Raw genomic sequence first — 15,424 nt, forward strand, 5'->3', positions numbered from 1 at the left:
GGACTTTTGATTGCTCTCTACAACTTATCTTCGATATCCTACATAATCAGCATCCTCCATATTTCCTGCCGGTAGATTCTTTCACACCTTTGTTTTTTCTTTACTCTCAGGCTTCTCACATAATTTCCATGCAACTCTTGTGACCACACCCTGTTCCTCACCTGAATCCCTACTTTTCTTCCCCTATCGAACCTTCTGTCACGTCTTACATTCTCAATCAAAAGCTGAGCGTGCTAAGCAACGTTAAACCACAGAAATTCTCAGCGTCCACTGTCAGCTTTTCCTTAATATAAGGGGACTGTAAGTTATTGCTCAGGAACCTTTCCTTCATCCAGATTTACCGTACACACTCTGATCACCAGCTGAATCACACTTTCAAAGCGCAAGATCACAGCATGAGGCTTTCGCTAACGTTTTCCACTCTTGTGTCAGTCAGCTCTTCCTTTTTTTTATGTATTCAATGAAGTTTATATAAATATATATCTATCTATCTACTATCTGTATATATATATATATATATATATATATATATATATATATATATATATATATATATATATATATATATATATATATATATATATTAAGCTGCAAATATAATCTAATATCAGTTCATTATACCTTGGAAATAACTTCACGAGGAATTATAAATGATAAATGCTTCTGCCTCGGTCTGGATTCTAGTCATGTACAGTTTAGAAACAGTGATAGATAGTGACCTGTGACCACTTGCTTGCCTTTGGCCTCTGCTTACTATTTGTCAATATAAAAAAAGTCATACATGCATAAGTGATGAATATATATATATATATATATATATATATATATATAATATATATATATATATATATATATATATATATATATATATATATATATATATATATATATATTTTATAATATTGCATATATATTATATGATATTATATTTCTGCATATTTATTTTTATGTATGATTGGACTATATAGAAGAAAGGAAGAGCTGATTGACACAAGAGTGGAAAAAGTTGGCGTAAGCCTAATGATGGGATATTGTGATTCAAAGTGTGACTGAGCTGGTGATCAGTTCCAAAGTAATAATTTATCGTTGCTTTGCATGAAGTTAAAACTGACGGAGGACACTGAGAATTACAATTGCTTAGTATGGTAGGCTTTTGACTACACAAATAGTGTGGTTATTACAATTATACCTGTATACGTATGTGGTGAGAAGTGACCAGTGCATTATGCACACAAACTCACATATACAGTATATATACATGTGTTTATGTAATATATCTATCTATTAATCTATGTATATATATATATATTATTATATATATATATATATATATATATATATATATATATATATATATATATATATATAATATATATGAATGTACTAATGTTAAGTATACCTTTAGTTTAACCAGACCACTGAGCTTATTGCTGCAGCTCTTCTAGGCTGCCCCAAAGGATAAGATTTATTTTACGTGGCTAAGAACCAACTGTTTACCTAGCAACAGGAACTGCAGCTTATTGTGGAATCCGAGCCACATTATAACGAGAAATGAATTTCTATCACCGGAAATAAATTCCTCTAATTCTTCATCGGCCGGTCGGAGAATCGAATGCGGGACCAGCAGAGTGCTAGCTGAGAACGGTACCCACCCGGCCAATGAGGAACTGATTTGTACTGGTCACTTGTTATCAGATAGGCATGTAATTGTAATAACTACAATATTTGTGTATGTATGTGTTGGGTGATTTTCATTCAGCATGAGTAAGGTGGTGAGCCTGTCTGTTTCTTAGTGTGCAGGGAGAGAGGTTGCAGAGCTGTCTGCTAGCTTGATTGGCTTAGCGGGGTAGACGATTAGCCATGCCTTGGGAATTGGGTAGCTGTTTTGAAGTTCCTCAAGAAGGCTGGAGTGACATATTTCCCTCAAAATTCCGATAAGACAAATTTCTAAGCTATGAGCTGAGAGGGTGTAGTAACGTGACTTGTATAGAATTATGGTTACTTAGCAGATATGTAGTTCAGCAACTGATGAACTCCCATTAAATACAGGTATATATTATATATATAATATATACATATATATATATATATATATATATATATATATATATATATATATATATATATATATATATATATATATATTAAATATGTGTATATATGTACACACACACATATATATATATAATGTATATAGACATTTAAACACGTATATATATATATATATATATATATATATATATATATATATATATATATATATATATATATATATATATATATATACTATATCTGTGTGCAAAGTATGTGTGAGTGTGTATAAAATACAGGGCAAGTTATGCAGATAATTTCTTAACAAAATGTAAATGACATAAACTGTATGAAATTTTACTTTTTGTATACACTTCCGTGAAACGCAACCAAGTGGTTTGAACCAGTGGTAAGCACTGGTTCAAACAGAGCCAGCAGAGTAAGAACCAGAAAAAGAAAAGGCTGAAGTGAGTGCAGCGCAGGAGCTAAAGGCAGTGTGAAACATCGCCAGAAAAATAAGTGAAGAACCTCGAGTCGCGGGTAATGGCTGGAGTTCCTACCTTTCTTTAGTGCATCTCTCCCGTTAGGTTGTGAGTTGGATCGTGGTTTATTCAGCTTTTACCTTATTCCACGCACGGGTCACCCGATATGTTATTTATAAATGCCCCTTGACAGGACGGGCTTACTGATGCGCGCTTCATTTCTCATTATTCACAAAGCCTCGGTGTTTCCTTAGGACTTCGCCGGCCGTCTCTTGCTTAATTGCCATGTCTAATTTCATGTTAATGAGTGGGTGGGGAAGATTGCTGCACATTGCGAGACTTCGGTTGCTGATTATGATGCAAGTTGAAAAAAGGGACTCGTTGATTTCCTCTTGGGGTCATGAGTGACTAGAATAAAGTAAGGTTTAAAATACGTATATATATATATATATATATATATATATATATATATATATATATATATATATATATATATATATATATATAAATATCACATTTATATTGAAAATTGAAATGGCTTAAATTACGGATGTTTTGCCTGGGAACTTATCCTCAATTCAGCGCTTAAATTAACGAGTTAATCACCTTGTCTATTCTGTGAAACCGCACCTGGGTATAGAGAACTGCTTATTACACATACACTCTGTACATATATACATATATATATGTGTGTGTACAGGTATGTATGTATGTATGCATTTATGTATACGGTGCCCGATGTGTAGGGCCATAAACTATACTTGGTTTAGAAAACGTTTGAATAATTTCGTGCAATTGTAAGGCTTAAGCTTCATATGCCCACTTGTCGATAGGATTTTTATATTGATGACGACACTTCCTTTCTATATTTCAGTGTGGTTTGGTGGGGCTGCCTTAGCACACAGAATACTTCTGCGCAGTCGCCGTTTGCAAATGGTTGTGCTGGAAGGTATGGATTTTCTTTTTTATTGTCATGAATTTATATTAATATGCAGTGTGTGTAATTAGGTCGCATGACGGATGAGTGCACGTACATTATTTTTTTTTTTTTATTTTGTAGCTTATATATCTAAAGTGCTTTTTCGGATATACCGTATTTAAATGAATCTAATGCCAAGGTCATTGATTCTGCGCAGAAGGCATTCTCTTGAAGTGAGTTATGATTTGCCTAATAAATATATCGTTATCCGTAAAAGGTTAGAAACTTTATTATGACGGGATAAAAGATGTATCATATCGCTCGAAACATTTATGGATACGCGAAGATACTAATTCAGATCGACTTTAGTTCTTTCTTTGACTTAGTTGCATTTAAATGTAGTAAGCTTAGTAATTGTGATGTCGGAGGCTGTGTGTATCTCCTCATTCTCAGTCTGTTTGGCGATCGGCAACAGCGTTTTCTGGTTTAATTTTGTTGTGACAGGTAGATCACATTCACTGTAGTCGTCAGATGCGTTTCAAGGAGCAGTTCTCTTTAGATGTCTGATTGTTTTCTCTGTTGGTTGGTCAAAGTCCGGAGGTTCACAACAGGCTCATGATCCCTGGCACACCTTGGAATATAGGGTTCGTGTTAGCGTAAGTCAGCGTATTCTAAACGAACTCAATCATCCAGCAGTCTGATGGAGACGTGAAAGATGCCGAGCTTTAAGTTCGAATTCACGTTCGAAGTGAGATAATCTCAACAAATATAAGTGAAATAAATTCCTACATTTTCTCCTTTCCATGTTAAAGCGTTTTCGAACGCGGCATTTTAGAGCGGCGTTACTTGCACGTATGTTGCCTAGAACATTTCACAGCTTGAAATCGGTCTTTCGAAGTCCTTCTGGCTTAGTTCTCTGTGCTATATCACCTCCCCATTTATCATTTACGTATCTCAAAACGAATTGCTTTTATTGTGGAAGCTTATTCTAAGGATCAGCATAAGTGGTTGGTTTAAAGTCCATTTTCTCAAGTGCTGCTCAGCTAAACTTCCGTGAATATCTGAAACCAAGGATACTCACTCATCATAACCTGCTATTTGAGTGGATAAAGGCCAGTTAATCAAGAGCGTATCGTTTTGATCTAATAAATTTGCAAAATCATGTAATGATTAAACTGCACAGTAATGGTGATATTCATAGGAAACCATTTCTTCAAATATATTAAGTGTCTTAAATGACTTTCGGGTATTTGCTGCTTTAATTGTACTCTTATTACTGCAACTAAGTATACTGTCATCATTGTCTGTAAACTTACAGATGAGAGAGAGAGAGAGAGAGAGAGAGAGAGAGAGGGGTGAAGGTGATGACAGCAAAAGTTCATTGCTTCTTTGTTGTGCAATGAGCGACTAGAAAGGAATAAGCATTGCCTTTCGTCTCATTTCGTCATGACCCAGACTGTTTGTGTTGACCAGTGAGAGGTTAATCTTCTGGTATTGCGTGTTTCTTCTATTTATTCTTTTTGTTTATTGTAACAAAAACAGATTACGTACGTTGTCTTTCCCTTTGGTGTGTTTAGATAAGTTTTGACCGAGTTATTCCATTCTAGAGGTGTCTGGTGTTGCATGTTCTTGCAAGATCACACTTTGTTTAGAAGAACACTTCGAGTTTTGTGGTCGGAAAAGATTATTTATGTCAATGGAAATACATAAAAGAACCGCCGCCAATAACACCAAAACTATGCCAAATAGGTCCTTTTTTCTTATAGGCCACTCCAAGAAATCCTTGAAGCTGCTGTACAAAATCCTTTGAAAATAGTGACCCTGCATGAGTCTGTCAGTGCTACAGACACACAGACACCGGCTGTCTATCAGCCATGCAGACATACATTCATACAGACATATATTGTTGACATTTCGAGTTTTGTACAGGGATGGAAAATCCCTTTCTTGGAACGACTTCAGAACTGTCCAACTCCCCTTTAAGAATATGATGATGGTTACCTGTAGATCTTCGGAATGTTGTGGCGGGCGGGGAAACAAAATTATTCTGGAATTCTATATCAATATCGCTATGAACCGGATAAAACTGATGCCAACAAATGTACGTTTCTTTTCCACTGATAGCCTACTCAAAAACAAAAAAAATCGCTTTTCTTAGCTTAGCTCATTTAATTGTTGTTATTCCATGCTGTATTGGAGGGAAAATTATTGCCGACCTTAGTTTTATTCTTCATATTTATTTTTATTTCATCAAACCCTTGCCTGTAAATTCTTGAAATCTCACATTACTCACTACATGCAAAATAACCTTCAAGCATTTTTTTTTTCACAGTCTGACGACACTGAATAGGAATATTGATATTTCCTCATCGCTCGAAGCATTATAAATTAATTTCACGAATCCAAGCGCATACGTTAAAAACCTTACCCATTTGAGAAAGCCTTTCGTTTTCCATATTTCTTCTAATGTAGGAGGATATATGTACTTTTTTAATATTTCCTTTACAAAGCTACTTCTTCATCGAATGATGGCTAAACGAAATTGTATACAGTAAATTTATACACAGAAACATTACTGATTATTCAAGTGAAATTTATTCTGAATTTCGTGTTTATCATGTTAACAGAAAGGCCTGAGGCAGAGAGGCGCCCAGTGAAGGACTCTGAGCTCCTCGAGACAAACGGCAATCACATAGTCTATGTCAGGGCAGTCTGTTTGCTGAGGACTGTTTGTTCTTATCCAATTTCTAATGACTGCTTTCTTGCCAAGTTTCTCTTTTTCGTGATGTGTTTGTTTCTCATTTAATGATATATGTATATATATATATATATATATATATATATATATATATATATATATATATATATATATATATACAGTATATATGGATATATATATATAATATATATATATAAATATATATTATACATATGTATATATATATATATATATATGTGTGTGTGTGTTAGCTATAGGAAGTTTTATTGTGGTATCTTTTTAAATGTGAAATTCGATGAGAATGGAAGCCTAGTGGCCTATCTTATTTAGACATAGACATGTCTTTAATTTCACAAAAAAAAAAAAAACTGTTGCAGCATTAGCCAACAAAACTCAAGATATAATCAGCCACTTAAGCATCTTTGTGAAGCAAAATATTATTTTAGCGTTATGATGAGAGCCGCAAAAGGATTGTTCCGCACTTACCTGGAATGAGGATGATGTGTATTAACTTAAAATAATTTTGACTCAATAATTGAGTGATATAATTATTATTATTTTTATTATTGCGTTGTAACAAGTTGACTCAGATTTTTCGCTGAATACGAGAATCAAGTATAAGAGCACAGTCCACGGGTTCTGTCTGTAGTCAGTGACCATTGTTGTTGTGACGCCCTGAAATAGTTCAGTTCTTTCTTTTTAGAGTGCTGAGTTACTGTAGAACGTTCATGGGTCTCATGTGATAATAATAATAATAATAATAATAATAATAATAATAATCGTTATTATTATTATTATTATTATTATGATTATTATTATTATTATTATTATTATTATTATTAATCAAGTCCTTCAAAAGAAGGCATCGTGCTTACCCCACACAAAAAATGAGGAAAAGCACGTTAAAAGAATTATTATTATTATTATTATTATTATTATTATTATTATTATTATTATTATTATTTTAGGAACCCTCTCAGTGAATTAATTATGATGAAGTGAAAACACTGTGAAGGTATTTATTATTATTATTATTATTATTATTATTATTATTATTATTATTATTATTATTATTATTATTATTATTATTATTATTATTATTATCGGGAGTGGAAGTAACCAAAACGTCTTATTCTCGGTGGGGGAAAATGAAACCTATTTGGGGCCTTATTTTTGTTGCCGTCAATAATATTATGATTGTTACACCCATATCCCCAAATGTGATGGTAATATAGGAGAGGATCGAGACAGCAAGTCCAGAAGCTCGGTCCAAGGTACCTTCATTTTGCATGCTTCTTTAATGGCCAGCAGTGACCGAGTATGGCCCGGGATAGATGACGGCAAGTTAAATGTGGAGTTATTACCCGTAGATTATCGTTTTTATGCATAGAATTATTATTATTATTATTTGTACAGATACACTACAGTGGATTTGTTTCTCCATTATTATTATTATTATTATTATTATTATTATTATTATTATTATTATTATTATTATTATTATTATTATTATTATTGTGTATTATTATTTATCCCCTCCTTTTGTAAATAAATGTCCTGCAAATATTCTTCTGCTTCACTGTAGTAACAAGTTAGACTGAGCTTGCAGGCTTAGGGAATTGTAAAGATTTTCCGTTACAGTGTGAGTTACTGTATCTTTTAAAATACTTTGATGATATATGGAGACGGTCTCCAACATTAAAAATTTTACATTGTGTTAATTGAAGAATGTAAAAGGATGTTTGATCTATATTTTCAACAAGGGTAATACTTGCTTTGTGTAACCGGTGTAGGCCAATAGCTTCAAAATACGAACTGTAACTACTTTTTTACGATTCTTGTTGCTATATGGCCAACGGGAAAACCACTTTCCCTCAACTGTTTGATACATGTTAGTCGTCACGCCTTTTTTGTTAATGCGAATATTCATCTGCAGTCCAGGCACATTTACAAACTATACAACGCATTCCAAATATTCTACGGCCCTTTGAATCTGTTGAGTTATGCCCCATTCAAGGTGGTGTAAATTGTTCTCCTGTTTTAAAATTAATAATTTATGAACTTTTGTTTACGTCCTATGTAGTGTATTTCAATGTTTGCGTAATTTTCTCGTTTTTCAGTTGTTTTCGACACACATATCTTACTAAGATGATTGTGGTCTATTCAAGCGAAAACCTCGACCTAAGAATTTGCTGCGCAGTCAGGTGAATGTAACCCTTGCCACATTATAACTAGAATTGAGGTGTTTAATAATCATATATTTTGCCACGAATGAAATCGTTCTATCAAACGAATTTGTGTAATAATTTGTCATTCAGTCTCCCCACCCCTTCTGTGCCCAGGAGAGGCATGCATAACTTTACAGCTTCATTTATATTAAAAACTATTTCACTTTGGAATTACATCAATTTATAATTCAATTTGCAATGGAACTTATCTCTGCCATCTTTTGCGTCTTGGCTGGTCCCCACCCTTCCTTCCTTTTTCCTTCTGTTCTTGGTTTCTGGAGGCCTGCACTGCGGAAGACATCAGACGTTGCCCATTCCACTGGCCTCTGCTCTTAAAAAGAACTGAAGCATTCCTTATTCAGTGACGAAATCCTACGTCTCCCGAAGAAATAGTACCAAGGATGGTTACGTAGGCTGTCATTATCATCAGCATGCATAAAACATGCACCCTGCCTCGTATAAATAAGGCTTTTGTTACTACACCTGTAGATAATGAAGCAAGATGGAGAGTCGTGTGTTCCTGTAACCAGTGTTTGTCTGCGTGTGTGTGTGTGTGTGTGTGTGTGCGTGTGTGTACTTGTGCATGTTTGTTACCTTTGAATGTTGTCCATTGTCCAATTTTTACTCAGTTTGAAAATATTACACAAAATTTATTTAAATACAGTTTTATAGAGAGATAGTTGCCATGAAGCTTTACTCAGTGTTCACCGGCTAACTTAATTAAAACACTAATATGATACAGTAGATAAACCGAAGCTAATTTTTTTTTCCAAAGAAGAGATAGTGTTTTTCCAGTGAACTTATGTTAATGTATCAGGTGTTTACGTATTTGAAATGAGAATGGGATAACAAATTTACTACATAGAATCCTCAAGAAGAGACACGCTCAGATCGTAAAAGAATTAGATGAGATTTCTCTAATAAATATATGGAAAGTTTCGAGAAAAGTTCAAGACGTGCAAAAACTGGCTTGCCCCGTCCCACAGAAGTTCTAGAGTGGCTTATCGAAGCGACAGAGCGAGATGTCTAAGAAGAAGAATCTAGGAGATATAATTCCTGTAACCTTTGCTCCCCAGCACCTGTGAAGAAGCTCTTTCGAAAGCACCTGCCGAACAGATAAAGCGCTGACCAGACCCTCACTGATCGGAGACCGCATTATGGACGTCTCTTTGTGGCTCTCGGGTCGTAGACTAGATAATTTTGTTCTCTCTCTCTCTCTCTCTCTCTCTCTCTCTCTCTCTCTCTCTCTGCTCTCTTTGCTGCTTAGTCCCAATGCCTGTTTATACCGAATTTATTAATACATCTACGGTCGCCATTTCTCCACGTCCACCTGTCTGTGGTCTGGTTGGATTTGAAGAGTACGTGCATGTCATCGTGTCGCACCTGGATTCCGCTCAGGTTTTGATTATTGTCAGCTTTATTATTTTAGCTTTAGTAAGATTCCATAAAGACAAAGCCTGTCTTAGGCAGTTATTGTGACGATTCAAGCTGTAAATCAATGTGTAAAACGAAGAAAAAATAAAAGAAAAAATTTAAAGGAAAAGATAAAGGTAAATTCTCAAGTAGTAGCATGCACAGACTTCAGCACCAATGCAGAAAAGAAAACGTAGAGTAATAGTGAATGACAGCGCTGTATCTTCTCCTAAAACTCACAGCCATGATAATTCACTTTATATTCCGTATGAAATTAATACCTAACTTAATCTGTCAGCGAATTCAATGTTTTGCTCTTCTGGGAGCTCTGTCTGCAAATGAAAATCTAAATTCTGAACATAAAGAGACTTCGAGGGAGATGCAGAATGCGGGATGCAGCAGAGGATAGAGAGAGAGAAAAAAAGTTTGCTCTTAGGGTCATAGGGATGATATGGAAAATAGGGTACATGGTCTGTGACGTCACGTGGTCACCATCAGCATGAAGTGATGGAGAGAGGGTGGGGAGAAAGATCACACTTCACGTAAAAACTTCCTGGTTTAATGTCAAATCTGGAGAGAAAAGGACCAAATTCTTGTGCAGTATACCCAAAAAGAGTAATTTGAAACAGACGGTGTGACAAATATTTACGTCCGGGTTGTCATACTGTGAGAACGATCAGAGGCGCATTATACGTGTATTCACCCGGCGTACCAACCTCTCCCCAGGTATGCTTCAGGAAAGCGCTGCGTGAAGAGTTTGTGGAATGAATACAGGTGACTTATTGGCTTGTGTTGACGAGTGGCCGAGAGTATTGTCATGTCATTGTTGTGCATCTCCCTATAAGGTCAAAATGGATAAGACGGGATTCGCTGGGTGGACGACGGTAACCGACAAGGTTACCGAGTGCCTCGATGCATCTCGAATGTTAACAAAGACCCCGTCGGTAGACAGGGCCAAGAGATTGTCTTTTATATACATAATAGTTACATTGTAATGACTGAAACGAGACGCGTATAATTCACGTGCACCTTATTTCTGAACTGACGCAGAAGTAAGTACTAGAGAAATGATTGCATTGATCAATAATTTAGTTTTATTATCAGCTTAGTATAACATAATGTCTTCATTAGGAGTAGTATTATGAAAGAACATTTTAGCTAACATACCTTTGTAACTCATGTACCACCAGAAATACTGTATATTTTGCCAGATCTGAAGTCTCCCAAATAAATTCAAAGCTGACTCAACACCCGGCGACGATACTTAATTCATTGCCGGAATGCTATTCTTAGTGCAAGGCATTTTTGTTGCCACACCAGGTTAGAGAAACCAATTAATCAATCATCAATCAACCAGTTGTTTACCACTCAGGTTTGGTTGTTGAATTGGCAAAAAGAAAAAATAGAATGGCAAATGGACCAACATGGACACCGAAACTCAGGAAACCATTGACTTAAAAACTCAAGAGAAAATTATATCCTAAAAGAAAATAGATATTTTATCCTTTACAGTATATTTAGATCTCGAATTCCACTGAAGCCCTGCAATCAGCACAGAATACTTAAAAGTTAATCAGATGGGTTAAATCATTACAAGAGCGTCAGTTTATCCTTTTCAGTCAAGCATTGCATTAATAGAAACATTCTGATTTATGTTTTGTCACAAAAACATTCTTAAAAATAGAACGTAATTAATGGATACATCTCAGGTTTTCATCAGGCCACCCTCCTCCCACCCCCCCTCCCCAGCCGTCTCACCTCCTAAAAATGAAATGCCTGTTGAGTGTCAGTAACAGGTCGTTTTGCTAATGAAATTACTGGACATTTACAAGAACTAATAGAATGATGAGCAAGTTTTTTCTTGAACTGAATATAAAATTTAGGCCAAAGGCCAGGTACAGGGACCTATGAGGTCATTCAGCGCTGAAACGGAAACTGACAATAAAAGATTTTAAAGGTGTAATAGGAGGAAAACCCGGCAGTTGCACTATGAATTAATTGTTAAGAGAGGGTAGAAGGTAAGATGGAAGAAAAAGAATATGAAAGGAGGTACAGTAAAAGGAACTAATGGGATTGCAGCTAGGGGCCGAAGGCACGCTGCAAAGAACCTTAGGTAATGCCTACAGTGCACTGCATGGGGTGCACGGGTGGCACTACTCCCCTACGGGGAAAGTTTTTTCTTCTTTCTGTAGTTGATTTTGATGAATGTGAGATAAGAAATATGGACGTTGTTTGGAAACTTTGGAAAGAGATTTAACAAGATGAAACCTTATTTAAAATAGGCTTGACGGGATTTTGCCCCAGGACATTATTTTCAATAGTTGCTATGTGAAAGTTCACTAATCAGCAAACAAGCGTTTGTATTGTTTCACATACAGTCTTTGCGAAGTTTCGTTGGATTTCTTTTGGCCTCTTTGTAATGGGATTCGATTGTTCAAACTTAATTTATTCTTTGTCTGTCTGTCTGTCTTTCTCTTGAAGTATTTATTTCCGATGTTTCACATTAACTTCGCCACAATCTAACATAATCCAAAAGTCTCTCTCTCTCTCTCTCTCTCTCTCTCTCTCTCTCTCTCTCTCTCTCGTATTTTCAAATAATTACGGTGCTGAGATATAATATAATTATTCTTTGCCTCTCTGCCTATCTCTTGAATTATTTATGTCCGATTTCTCATATAAACTTTAACTGCACTTTAACTTAAATCCAAAACTCTCTCTCTCTCTCTCTCTCTCTCTCTCTCTCTCTCTCTCTCTCTCTCTCTCTCTCTCTCATTTTTATTCCACTTCACATAATTACGTTGCTGAGATATAATTAATCTTTATCTGTCTGTCTGTCTCTTAAAGTAATTATGTCTGATTTCTCATATTAACTTCGCCGGATTTCAACCTACGTCCAAAAGCCTCTCTCTCTCTCTCTCTCTCTCTCTCTCTCTCTCTCTCTTCTCTCTTTTCCGTTCGCCCGTCCCAGGGGCCACGTGAGCGAATCGGATCGGGAAGGAAAACTGGTTTCGGGCGCTCTTTTCACCTCCTCGCCCATTTGTCAAGGAAAGAGGCGTTGTGCCCCTGCATAAAACATGCTTAATTCGGCGCCTTTCGCGTTCTCTTTTCGGCCTCGTTAACATGATCTCTTCATTTCATCGGACGTACTTCTGGGCCCGGCCCGGCGTCAAGCACCTCGTATGACTTGGACCGTTTCTTTTCAAGTGATTATAAATCTGTCACTGCAAAGTGTAGTATGATGCGAAATTTACACACACACACACACACACACACATTTTATATATATATATATATATATATATATATATATATATATATATACACACACACACATATATATATACATGAATTTATATATGTTTAACGTGCTTTTTCCCATTTTCATATGGGTGAGCACGATGCCTTCTTTGAAGGACTTTGATTTAGCGTTGGGGTAGGCCGTAGCCTCGATCAGCTGCCCTGCCTTGTCGCTTAGACCCCGGTAGCGCATGTGCATATGTATCGTGCCCAAATCCCCAGCTCCCTTTCCCCAGCAGCGAGGGTGTGAGCGGTTTAGGCCGACAGTTCAGACGTAAGGCGTCTGTTATGTTTTGGAAGATGTTGGAGTGGCTTTGTTTGTGTGTGTATTAGTCTGTAACCGCTTTGCTTTCAGCAAACCTGTCGTGATTACGCCCATAATCCCAGGGTGTCTACACAGATATGAAGTGTCCGCCCTCCCTGACCGGCCGGTTTACCAGATTTGAACCTGCAACACAGACTTCTTATGAAGTCAGAGTCACTGCTCTGACCGAGCCATCGAGGGCTCCATATACAGTTTATATATGTATATTATATAGAATTATATAACATATATATATATATATATATATATACTATATATATATATATATATATATATATATATATATTTGTGTGTGCAAAAGCGTATCTTACATTTCTCTGTGTAACTTCTAAAATGTAGTCAAGACCCCGGAACAGTAGGTGACGTTGATAGGATCAGGTCCTGCAGTCTCACCTCTCCCTTCCATTACCGTCAGTAGATAGTGTATATATGTAACTTAGATATATATATATATATATATATATATACTATATATATATATATATATATATATATATATATATATATATATATATAATGTCTTCTCACGTTTGCTTTTAAATCCATAGGTCTCTCTGGCCTGTTATCACTGGTCCATTCAACTGTAAATGGACATAGAGTTTTCATTGGTCATGAAAAATACCTCAGCCCAACTGACTTGCGGAGACCAGAAGGGTGCAGGTACCCACTCTAGTCTTCCCCCCCCGCCTTCCAACGAGGAAATGGGATTATGCTGCCACATAAAGCATTTTTATGGTGTATTAAAGTCCTTCGAGTTTCGTTTTACCCAAATATGGAAAGAATTGTTTCCCGGCACTCGCTGTCACCTTGTTAATTCCATCCCGCGATTGGCTTGTTGCATTCGGGTAAATCGGTCGTGTTTGTTGTTGTGTCGCCTCTGAACCTGCTTCAGATCTAGACAAACAAGTGAGAGAGAGAGAGAGAGAGAGAGAGAGTCTTTTACTTCTCGTCACTTAGGAAACAAAACTGTTACAATCTTTATCTATTCAAAAGAGTTTTGTTGTACGTGATAAGTGGGTTATTGTGAGGAAAGAGAGGACATGAGAATTGAGAAAAATGAGCTAATTATCAGAATTCTTTGCAGGTGTCGTGTATTGCAATCCGTTAAGTTTTCAAAGTGTAATGATTAGATGGGTTTCTTATCTTCAAATAAACGTATGGTACCAGCTACTTAGAAGGACTCTGGATAAAGCACTCTCTCTCACGCTTCGTCCACATTTCCTTTATTATGCTTTAATATACACATATACGAGTTCGTGCAAGCATAAGGCCAGTTTTATCTATTGACAGGATGAAAAAAGAGAATTACTAATTAATAATGTTGTTAAGTATATGGTTAATTGAACCTACAGGAAGACTAAGAAGACTAAATATTTCTGAAACTTAAGAGCTTTTTAGAATAATCCATATCAGCCGAACATAACACAACTTTGCACTGCATCGTATTGAACTATGTAGAGCAGCAGATTGAAGGAGGAGGGAGTTCTTACACTGATACAGCATTAACAACGAACTGAGGCCAAAGCACGAATGCCCGGCAGAATGTAAGGAGAATCAATCATAACTTTACAGAAGTGTAAATAAAGGATGGGAATAATAGGACCAGGCAAAGAGTAAACAGAATGGAAAAACAGCAAAGCATTTCTAGAAGAAATTAAAGACCCGTTTACTGAAAACACTTATGGCATAGAAGAGCTGCTTATTGCAGAAAACTGACGGATAAGAAGGGGAGACATCCCTGACTGACCGAAAGTAGGTTGGCAGAAGGGCACCCAGAAATAACCCGAGATGATGGTGATGAAAATAAAGGAGAATGAATTCTTGGCGAAATTAAAACGTAGAAACTGTTGTCACAAATGCTTATCCCCGTGTGTCGTGGTGCATGATGAAGTTGACTTACCGAAGGCATCCAGGAACGTGGATGAATAATGCGTGGGGAACTTGCCCATCGCGCCATATTAAAGACGTCGCAAACAACGAAATCTTTGAGGAGAGAGAGAGAGAGTGAGA

General features: G+C 36.2%; 2 protein-coding genes across 3 annotated transcripts in view; one reads left to right on the plus strand and one right to left on the minus strand.

The window, feature by feature from the left end:
- LOC136835943 (diuretic hormone receptor-like) overlaps positions 1-15,424 on the minus strand; it is a 185,612-nt gene that overhangs the window by 87,487 nt on the left and 82,701 nt on the right. The window lies entirely within an intron of this gene.
- LOC136835944 (monocyte to macrophage differentiation factor 2) overlaps positions 1-15,424 on the plus strand; it is a 263,773-nt gene that overhangs the window by 75,624 nt on the left and 172,725 nt on the right. For both annotated transcript variants that reach the window (XM_067099830.1, XM_067099831.1), the window contains exon 3: positions 3,388-3,462. The gene's annotated coding sequence lies outside the window, so the exon portion shown is untranslated. The remainder of the gene's footprint in view (positions 1-3,387; positions 3,463-15,424) is intronic.

The sequence above is a fragment of the Macrobrachium rosenbergii genome, chromosome 55 (genome assembly GCF_040412425.1).
Source record: "Macrobrachium rosenbergii isolate ZJJX-2024 chromosome 55, ASM4041242v1, whole genome shotgun sequence".
NCBI classification, from domain to species: Eukaryota; Metazoa; Arthropoda; class Malacostraca; order Decapoda; family Palaemonidae; genus Macrobrachium; species Macrobrachium rosenbergii.